Raw genomic sequence first — 12,192 nt, 5'->3', positions numbered from 1 at the left:
CACACACACACACACACACACACACACACACACACACACACACACACACACACCCCTGCTGTTTTTCCCTTCATTGCTGAAGATTTCATCATGTTTGAGAATCTCACACCTCTGGTGTAATATGGCAAGAAAGTGAAAATGTATCAATTTTTAGTTCATCCATAACTACATGTACAGTATACTGTATTTATATGCACAATATATGACAAAAACTGGTTGGTTAATATATATATATATATATATATATATATATATATATATCTGTAGATATCTTGTATATTTTTTTAACGTTTTTATCCACTGCAAAATGATCAGCACGATTTGACGGCTGCTGGTGTGATTTGTGTTCAATCAGCTGAGAAGATGATTTGATGTATGATTTAATGGAATCCCGCCCCCCCAGGAAGACACAGCTTATTTATGAATCAAACGTCAGAAGTCCAGACCTCTGCACTACCAGTCACGTGCTCACGTTTCCCCCCCCCCCCCCCCCCCGGCTCACTCTCAGCCAATCAGAAACAAGCATCCCCCCCCTGGCTGTTTCAGTGTTTTCCTAGCGCTTCATTACAACCTAATGACATCAAAGCTGATTAATTATCTCCCTGAGTGTTCTTCCTCGTCGGTACAAAAACACAGACGGGTGAACTAACCCGAATCCTGACGACATTTGCTCACGTTCACGCACACGATACAATAATCATGCTTTGCAAATATCGTCCGGCCCCCCCAGAGACCTACAGGGCTCTGTTGACACTGTTCTATTTTGAACGCCCTCTGTCCGCCGCTCAGCTCCCCGGCCCCACGTTGCCCGGCGAATGGCCCTCCATATGCATGAGTACCGGCTTTAGTCACTCTGGGGCCGCCGGGGAGTGGAGGGCATGTTGGTGGGAGCAGATTGCTTCCCACTCCGCGCTCCCCGTGCAGAGTGACACGCGCGGCGGCAGCAGCAGCAGCAGCAGCAGCTGTGCCGAGAGCAGGACTGCATTTGCATAAAATAACCCAGTTTATTTACACTCTACTGAAGCAATTAAGAAAAGAAAGTCGGGTTGAGATTCTAGTTGTTGAAATGGGGGGTGGGGGGGGGCGTTTAGCGGTCCGGCTGTAAGTGTTTTGCCGGGGCCACGCCAGATGTGGTCCAGAGAGGCAGCTGGAGACGACGGAGGAGTCGGGGGAAACGAGAGACGAGCTTGCATCACGGCGAGGTGAGCGAAACACGTGGAGTGATGAGGCTGCAGTCGCTATGGCAACCTGAGCTGAACCGAGGTGGCTGGGAGCGGACCGGGAGATATTCTGACCCTGATTTTCTGACCAATTTTCCCGGAGTCGGCATTAGTCCATGCACACCGATACACACGGTCCATCAAGACCCCGTTACCCTGCCTAGGTCTAGGGGCCTCTCCATGGAGCACCTTATCCTGGCGTGTGAGGAGGCTTAGGGGTAGAGCCGTCCAGAGTTCAGTCGGAAATATTTAAATCCGATCTGGGCGTGATGGTGGAGATTGTACTGTCACCTACTCATCTGTCCAAACCCTACACTGTGCTGCACTGTGTTTCTATGCAGCTATTGACTCCATTAAAATATATGCGTAGTAAAATGTTTCCAAAGAATGAAACACGCTCATCTGCCAGTCAATCCCTCCAGGGAATCCTACAGGGATGGATATCCACAACTGTAATTACAGCTCAACCACTAGAGGCTGCTGTTGGGAAATCATACATAGTGCAGCTTTAAATGCTTGAATGCCTCCTTATACCGTCAGTCAGGATTGTTTTCTAGTAATATATGTATGTATATATATATATTATATCTATAGATATATGCATATTCTGAAGTGACATGGTGGCCAGCATGGTGTTTGCATTCAGCAGTTAATGATTGCAGCAAATTTTGAATGCATGAATATTTTGTTTGTACATGTAAATGTGTGTTGTTGTTAGTTTACTGATGTGTGTGCGTGTGTTTGTTGTTAGTTTACTGGTGTGCGTGCGTGTGTGTGTGTAAAGATTCCCAACATTTCGTAGACAGGAAAGGACATCCTTGGCTTGATTCTAACTTTGTGTTTCACTTACAAACTGCTGCATCAGCACTGTGGGTGCGTGTCTGCATGCGTTCTCTCATGTAGCGTCTACTTTATTCCCTTGGGAGCTAGTGACCTGAGCACTCTGACAAAACCCCTGCAGGGTGCAGGGGAACATGTGAGGACTCATGTGTCAGAGCGGGCCTGACGTAGCCAGCCTGACGGTGCCAGCCTGACGGTGCCAGCCTGACGGTGTCAGCGTGACGGTGCGTGCATGTGACGCAGCAGTCTGCAGGACTCAACACATGCAAGTCACCGTCTTTTTCTCTTGCAGAACCAAAATAAAAAAAGGAAATTTCACACGCAGAGCTGGCAGAGTTGTGAAACAAAGAACATTTATTTCTCTTTTTGCCAAGTATGAGAGACAGAACTGAAGGATCAATTCCAATACTTCAAGAAATGTGGAGTGTTACAACAGCCGAAAGACAGACAGTGAAACACACACCATCACTTTGTGCGCATCTCTGTAGGGGAGGTTCACTCGACGCGCACAGCAAATTGGTTTCTACATCTACAAGATATGTGGATGTTTCCAACGCAGGAGTGCAGTAGGAATCACAAGCAAGTGATGGTATTTAAAACAAAGAAAACTGAATAATTCATAGTCGACAGCTCACGGAACGTGGCCCTTGACCTCACCGCCCTTAACCAAACGGAATACTATTGCTCTTCTGAGTTTCTCCAGAAAGGTGTTTCACCAGAATTTGTTCTGTGAAGACATGGGATTGGTTCTGTGACAAGATACAGGAGGGTACTGCACCCACACAGAACCATAATTAAATATACAGTGCAAGAGTGGAAGATGTGATCCAATATTTATTGGAAGCTGAATCCCTTCTGGGAAAGCCGATCCCATTAGAGCCAGATTTTGAGACAGATTTTTTTTTTTTTGAGACAGATTTAAGAGACAGATTTTTGAATATAACTTATGCAATCTGAGCAGGATTTTAATATTGATTGATTCATGACAGATTCTGTGGACGAATACTACTTTAACAATGAATATTTGACCATACACATTAATATGATGTATCCCGCAGTTTATCATGTAACTTTAACTCTGAGACCCTATGAGACTACATGTTCCTGGCCTGGTGGTGTGAAACACATTTACTGTAGACACACACACACACACACACACACACGAATGCCATGGCATTGTGTCAGGGCATGCTCAACACCAGGTGCACTAACACACACACACTCACACACACTCACTCACTCACACACTCACACACTCACACACTCACACACAGAAGAAGAAGACTGAGAAGCAGACATCTTTACTGTCACTACATCTGTTGAGCAAAGAGAGCCCTGATGGTGTCCCTATCAGATGTGTTCAGGCGTGTTTTGACAGTAATTCTCGTGTGTATATAAACACCTAACTGTAGTGTATCTTCATGGTGTGGCGTTGTTGGTGATTAAAAGTTTTGATTGAATATAACTGAGAGTGCTGCAGTGCTGCAGTGCTGATTCAGCACCCAGTTTAAGTTATAAAGAAGTCTTAGTGAGCGTGTTACTTCCTATATTAGTCTTCATGGTGTGGTTCATAATGGTCATGATGATGATGATCATTGTGTGATCACGCACCACTCGTGGTGCGTGATCAGCTTGTGGGGTAAAGAGGGGCTTAGCATCGCAGGGCCCGAACCGTCTGTCTTGGATTTGCAGCAAAACTCTCGCAACACCTTTTAAATATTCATGGTGCGTTTTCTTTTTTTTTTTGCGAGTTCTGCGTCTGGGAGGCAACACTGCCTGGTTTCATGCAGAACAGAGACCCTCCTCCCCTCTCTCATTAACAACTCTGTCCCCCCACGGGACACTGGGTGGAACATGAAGGCCGGCCGGATCAGGGGCACCGCCCAGGACAGGTCGGCCCAGAACAGGCAGCTCCCCCTGGGCAGGGTCAGAGCTGCAAGGGGGGGGTCTGCCTGGGAGTCTAGTGGAAGGCCGCACAACACAAGATCCCAGCCTCCCTCTGGTTCTGTCCTTGAATAAAACATCGGAGGCGATACTCTGCTGCTCAGCTCGTGGGGGGGGGGGTCTGGACCTAGGAGGAGTGACCCCACATGGGGGGACGGGGCTCCGTGTGGTCCTCAACACGGAGGTGTTTAGCGTCATATTACAGGATTCAGTTCATAACATCACAAGCTTAGCGGACTGCGGTTGGTTTGTTTAAAGCCTGCCGCCATGCAGGGAGAGACTAGATTCTCTGGTCAGGGTAGAAGCCTCTTTTGTTACACATTACAGTAATGTCCTGTTACCATGTAATAACGCATGCAAGTACTGTGTACTGACACTTTAAAAACATTTTATTACTGTGTGACACACACACAGACAGCGTACTGTGTGATAACACATGGAAGTAATGTGTAATAACAACTTCTGAGCGTTTTAGTTCAGCATTAGTTTGTGTGTGGGGACTAAACCCACGGTCTGAGACGTTTTAACGTGATCTCGTTTGGACACTGAGGGGTCGGAGCCCAGAGACCATTTCCCCATCAAGGTATTCAAAGCGGAATGATTGCTGTATAATCTCAATAATGAATGAGTAGGAGGCAGTGTTGAAGAAACATTGAGAACAAAGAATCCTCTGGAGGATAGGAAGTTCTGAAAAGACAAATTAGACAGTAGTGGGTACTGCGCGCACGGCCCACACACACACACACACACACACACACACACACACACACACACACACACACACACACACACACACACACACACACACACACACACACACACACACACACACGAAGGTGTGATGGAGTGTGTGATCATCACTTGGGTTTTAGACAGCTGTTCCTGGATCAGATTTATTCGGCAGTTGGATAAAAGCGTCAGCTAAATGCCCTGAATGTAAATGTAAACAACTGGTTCCTTTTTGAACATTTAAACGTTAGAATGCCCAAAAATGAGAACCAGAACCAGAGGTAAACATTTCAGAATGGCCGATGGCTGAATGACCTAAACGTATGCGGGGAGAGACGGCTGGAATCCTCGTCCTGCTCCTAGGTTCTACTCTCCAGTCCACTGGTTCACTTCCTGTTGATGAACCGCCTCCTCAATAGCTAAATGACGGTCACCTGTGTTAGTGTCTGCTCACCTGTCCTCCATCACACACACTAACACACACAGATTTTAGCAGGAGAGAGAGAGAGAGAGAGAGAGAGAGAGAGAGAGAGAGAGAGAGAGAATGCAATAAAAACAAAGTGAGAGATGAACAGAAATAGAGATGGGAAAAATGAGGAATACGTAAATAAAATCGCAGCGACAGCGAGGGTGAATTATGGAGGAAGAGAATTATTTTAATGAACGAGAGCAGCGGCGCATATGCAGAGAAGAATCGTTCTGTCACGACTAACACGACTCGACCAATGCTCTGCCACGCGTGTGCGTGTGTGTGTGTGTGTAATTTATATCAACCTGTGCCATGTGTGTATGTGCAAGTATTGTGTTTATGTTCATATATTTGTGTGCATGTCCATATGAATGAATGTTTGTGTTAGGTTCATAATTTTATGTGTGTGTGTGTGTGTGTGATTGTGTACGTGCATTGTGCGTGTGGTTTGTCCTTGTGTGTGACTAAGGGAAAGACTGAAGAGAGAGGAGAGTTGCATTTTGTCACGAGAACATTAAGATGAATGAGGACGGATTTACACACACACACACACACACACACACACACACACACACACACACACACACACACACACACACACACACACACACACACACACACACACACACACACACACACACACACACAAGGATGCTCATGCATGCTGATGACATCACAGGCTGAACCAATTCCTCACCATGTCAGTACATCGCGTCAGTCTAAGTGAGGCGTGACTCCGCCCCCTTCATCTGTCAGACACAGACCAGCGGGTCGAGGTGAGGGGAACACAACATCTCCATCAGTCAGACACGCTACTTATTACTTAATCACGTCATTACTGTTGGACTCCATCACAATAAGAGTCTCACGGAGAACTGCCCAGAACCTCCTGACTCCATCACAATAAGAGTCTCACAGAGAACCGCCCAGAACCTCCTGACTCCTTCACAATAAGAGTCTCACAGAGAACCGCCCAGAACCTCCTGACTCCATCACAATAAGAGTCTCACAACCAGGCTGAAATAGGTCGTTTCAGCCTGGTTAATTTATGCCCAACATCCCATAATGTCATCAGCTGTCCGAGGGCAGAGATGAGGTACGGGGGCTCCAGGTGTGAGTCAGTGTTGCCACGGTTACCGCCGTGGGCTGGGCTGTCGCCACGGCAATGTGGTGCATAGGAAGGGGCGAGCCCATGCAGCTCAGTTGAGAGACTGCTCTCTCTCGCTCTCTCTCTCTCTCTCTCTCTCTCTCTCTCTCTCTCTCTCTATGCTTCCTCCAGGTGTCCCACACAGGTGCTCTGATCAGTATGTCTCACACACACACGACGGTCGCCGTGACGATAGTGCGCTATCAAGGAACGCCTTTGATGTAGAAGCTTTTGATTAAAAGACAATAGAATGATATTCTCCAGCAGGCAAAGCACAAAGTTGAACTTTTCTGTGTTTGATTGAGCTGTCCCCCAGGGCCCAGCTGTGAATCACATGAGCCCAGATGTGTGTGTGTGTGTGTGTGTCCCTCGCCTCACACCCCCCCCCCCACCTCGATATACACAGCTCTAGAAGCAGTGTGGACCAGCTCTATATACACAGCTCTAGAAGCAGTGTGGACCAGCTCTATATACACAGCTCTAGAAGTAGTGTGGATCAGCTCTATATATGCATCTCTAGAAGTAGTGTGGATCAGCTTTATATATGCATTTCTAGAAGAATCGTGGACCAGTTCTATATCCACAGCTGCAGTGTGGACCAGCTCTATATATGCAGCTCTAGAAGTAGTGTGGATCAGCTCTATATCCACAGCTCTAGAAGCAGTGTGGACCAGCTCTATATATGCAGCTCTAGAAGTAGTGCGGATCAGCTCTATATCCACAGCTCTAGAAGCAGTGTGCACCAGCTCTATATATGCAGATCTAGAAGCTTCATAAATAAAGTTAATGAGTATGAGAACAGGGTTTATCTCTGCAACACCTTCCAACTAGTCATTTAAATATTGACATGCATGTACCCATACACACACACACACACACACACACACACACACACACACACACACGGTTTATAACCATCTTAGCCATGAGTCAGTATTTGTGCTCTTGTACATTCTGACACGTCTGCAGTTCACCAATCAGTGCCTGATGAACCACATAAATGTATATTCAAATAGATATGATTGATGAATGGAGTTGAGAGATAATGAATGGATACATTACATCTCACACACGTCAGTTAAAATGAGACACTCTTGCAAGCAATCCTTCAAACCTGTTTATAACATGGCTAGGCCTGTGTGTATGTGTGTGTGTGTGTGTGTGTCCATTACCAATTCCACCCTGTAATTTCCCCCATCATGCATCTTGTTTAGACTGAGCAACACTCTGCAATTTCAGATTCTTTGCAACTGACTCAAATGCCAGAATGCCACACAAACACACACACACACGCACACACACGCACACACTCATGTATCTTCGTTAAAGGGAACTGATCAGTATTCCTTCGTTCTCCGTCTTAATTCAGAAAGTTGGGAATAAAATAATGAACAAACGCAGAGAGAGACGGAACAGCTGGTGTCCCTAAGTAGCCCGGCGGCAGATCCATCCCAATCAGTCTGTTCTCGTGTGTTGCGGTGACTGTGATTGGATGCCTGGACTCTCCTAACGGTTAACCGGCCAGCACCCCATCACCGATTAAAATTTTTTGCCTGTATGCATGTTTGTATGTATGTATGTATGTATGTATGTATGTATGTATGTATGTATGTATGTATGTATGTATGCATGTATGTATGTCAATGATGGCACCCACTGCACTCCTGATCATCCCTGGAAGGAGGGATCCCCCACTCTGCGTTCCTTCTCAAGATTTCTTCCTTGCTCATTAAGGGAGCTTTCTCTTGCCCTCTGGGGGGGCTAGAGTCAGGGGGGTGTCATAAATATACGGCCTGTTAATTCAGCTGAAATCGGACCGAGAACAGGCCGATTTCAGCTAAAGACTCAGGTGCGGTTTTACCAGTGCGCTACTTTATATAAAAATAAAGTGAAAACAGACTACAATAAAAGGTTGAGTCAGCCCCTCGCTGCGTTCAGGTGGACAGACAGACGTTAGACGTTGGACAGACACCCCCTCTGGACGGGGGAAACCACCAAACAGACAACAGAATGACAGGACAGCAAAACAGACCTGCTGCACGACGATACGTCGCTATGGTGATGTCATATTGTCAACCAAAGAAAAGAGTGAAATATATAAAATACATTCATCATATAACTCTGGGTGTTGTTAAGAGCTTCTCGGCCAAACCTCCTCCTTCTCCTCGTTTGACTACAGAGCTCTAACTCTTGGCGGCAACATGTCTTCCTTCACTGATGCCAGTATCCTCTGCTGGCCTTCAAAGTTTCTCTTGCCCGCTCTCATCACTAAAATGAGGATCTGGATGCCGTCCATAACTGCTGGATCCATGTGACACAGAATCACTCAGAGGTCAGAGTCAAGATGTTGGTGTGATTCCACAATATGTCGCACTAATACAACTAGTACTAGAACTACATTAACAGTAACAGTTGTTCCTGCTGTTATGAATCCACACGCTTGGATGTTTGTTTGTGTGTCGCAATCAAGTCAAGCGTTTATGCCTCGTCAGGTCTGCCCCTTAGTGGTTGGGTTTAAACGAATGTAGCTTTAAGGGGGAAGTCCTTAAAAGTTATAAAATACAATTTAAACTTTAAACTTTTACTGTAACTGTAAGGAACGACAAATACTCGGAATGCACTCTTTTTTTATCAATTCTTAGTGATGCGAGTCCGTTACCCCCCGTAAAACAGCAGCGGGCCTCCAAGCATCTTTTATTAATGGAACTCAAACGTACAGACAGAGTGGTGATCAGCGCCGAGCTGCGGCTTCTGAATGATTCATGCTTCAAGCCGCTGAACGGGAATGCTATCACACAACGTCCGCATGCTAAACACCCGACGGCGTTCCGATGGGACCCCCCCACCCCCCCCCGGTGTGCCGGCGTTGGTCATTTGAAAATGTTGGAATATCGGCGCTTCAACGTCTTCTGACTGTTCACCGTGGTACGCCTTGCGCCTCCTGCTAACATTTCCAGATGTTTCCACCTGATCTCTGCTGCCCCCACAGTTTTGATGTCTCATCAATGAATCTCATCAAGTTGCTTAGAGAGCGAGGGTACAGCAGAGTGATGTTACCCGGTGGTGCAGGTGATTCAACCACAACACCACTTTAAAAATAACAATAATTACATATATATATATATATTTATTTATATTTGTCACGTATTTGTATATATGTCACGTCACACATTGGATGCTTCCACCTCAGGGTAGGCTACGAACCAGAAAAAATAGAGGCTACGCAAGCTCTGTTTATTTATGTATATATATTTTTTATTTTTTTCACATTATTATTATTTCTTTTTTTTTGCACCCCCACTTTGAAATTCCTTCTGGCGCCGCTGCCTAGCGCACTCATTAATGATCTGGGTAGACAGCCCGTGACCTAATGTCTGTCCCTGCATGGTGCGTCGAACTTGAAGTGTGTTCCTAAGCCTTCCCTGGGTGAGTCCAAACGTACCTATCTAGGGGGTTAGGTGCGGGGTACTCACCGCAGGTCCACAGCCACTATAGGCGAACAGCTCTCTCTTAGTGACACGCCGCACCGGCACCTCGTCTCCAGATGACCAGCCCGCACTTTGAGTCCCTGTGGTTCAGTTTGCCCAGTGTACAGTGTTACAACCCAAAAGGTTTCTCATGGAAGAACAACAACAACAAAACGGTACAACCTCTGTTTTAATCCTGCAAACTCAGAGTCTCACCTGCAGAGAGCTACCTCCAGAGACTCTCCACCCTGTGACTCACTTCCGGTCACTCACTTCCTGTCACCCACTTCCTGTCACTCACTTCCTGTCACTCACTTCCTGTCACTCACATGCAGACCCAGCTGTTACCATTTACAGCTAATGTGCACCTCATCACCGCCCCCTCTGTGTGATGTCAGTACTGACCCTAACCATAAGCACTCTAAATTTAACCCTATTCCTAATATCGTAACAGTAACCTAACAGGAAGTCATACCGAGGGTACATCAGAGTATCCTAATAGGAAGTGAGGAGCCAGTCCTTGACTGCTTCATCAGGCTTTTACATATCTGGCCCCTCCCATGGCCTCAGAGAACACAGAGGATTGGCTACAGTCTGAAGGCTATGGTTGGCCGCGCTGCTCGGTCCCTATTCCACACAGCTGCTTTATGGTACTACTGCCGCAGCTCCAAGCTCCAGGGACGTGGAACGTTTGGAATGCAGCCAGACCGTGTTATGAAGTGGACTGCTACTGATAGTCTCCATTCTCTCCGCAGACTGGGAGGAACGCTGGAACGACTGTCAGAACCGACCGGATTCGCTGTCACTTAGTTTGAGCGTTTACACAGAGTTAGCCAGGCATTGCATGGGGGAGAGAGTGAGAGAGTGAGAAAGAGAGAGAGAGACTTAAAAATAAAACCTGGGTATCTAAGAATAATTTGAGAGAGAGGAGTTGACCGCCCACTAAATGGAGAAAACAGGAGATGAAATCTTCCAGAACTTCCACAAGTCACCACTCCGAGACCCTCCCACAATCTCTCATGGTTCAATCTCATTCATTCTGTAGAGGAAATTGAATAGATTGGTAGAGTAATGTTAACCAAACATTAGTATAAAGTCAAACTAGTCAAGTTATCAACTTGTTATCATCTATCTAAACTCTTTCACTGCGGCATCACCTTAGTTTACAGTTCTACATAATGTGTTTCAGAGCGGTGTGAACGTTGGCTGTGATTGGTTTAAACATCTTAGTCCAGCGATCAGCATCGTACATGCAGACTGCCAGAGCCCCCCCCCCCCCCCCCACACACCTCCGTCGGGCCCCTGCTCTTCCCGGGCCCCTGAGGGACACGAGTCTGAGACAAAGGAACATCTTTCCAATTACACCGCTCTATTGTGGTCGTCTGGAAGCGGTCCCTAATCACTCCCTGAACCGCTGAATGTGTTCCTGCCTGCGTGCTCATGGGCCAAAACAACCGTTCCCCCGCTGCTCAGACGACGGGGGGACTCATTCAGATAATCTAATCAGATGGGAAATGGACTGCATTCATACAGCACTTTTCTAACCAGTGGCCACTCAAAGCGCTTTACAATACTGCCTAACATTCAGCCAATCATGCACACATTCACACACCGACGGCGGTGTCAGCCACGCAAGGCGACAGCCAGCTCGTCAGGAGCAGTCAGGGTATAAGGTGTCTCGCTCAGGGGCACCTTGACACTAGGTGGAGCCGGGGATCGAACCAGCAACCTTCCGGTGACCAGCCGACCCGCTCCACCTCCTGAGCCGCATGCCGCCCCGTCACTGCAAGAGGAAACTATGAAATACCTGGAAGCACCGCAGATGAAACGGTTCGATGGTGTTTATGAGAGTTGATTATGAGCGGTTCACCAGGAGAACAGAAACGAGGACTCATAGAACAGAGCCGAGTGTCCAGTTCAACACTGAGTTCTTATCCGCTCCGTCAGCGAGGAGCGAGATGATGAAGATAGCCAGCCAGCTCCGCTCCTCTGCCTCTCACTCTGGACCAATCAGAGACCTCTGTTTATATCTTTAATACATATCAACGTATGAGTTTATGTTTCTACATAAATCATCCGTATATGACAAATAAACACGCAAACTAGTCATGCTCCACCATATCAAGACTAACTCACAATACCATCATGCACACACATATACAGACACACAGACACACACAGACACACACACACATTCACGCATACAGTTACATCACGTATCTGTGGTTTCAGAAACCGTTACACAACCTGTGGACAACAACACAAACCGTTACACAACCTGTGGACGACAACACAAATGGTCCTGATTTCCTAGTGAGGCGTTGGAGCGTCTGGAGCAGAAAGGTGTCCGTCCACAGAGGAAGACAGAGAGTAGAA

This window comes from Micromesistius poutassou (assembly GCF_964030765.1).
Source record: "Micromesistius poutassou genome assembly, chromosome: 22".
Classification (NCBI taxonomy): Eukaryota; Metazoa; Chordata; class Actinopteri; order Gadiformes; family Gadidae; genus Micromesistius; species Micromesistius poutassou.
Note: the sequence above shows the minus strand (reverse complement) of the source record.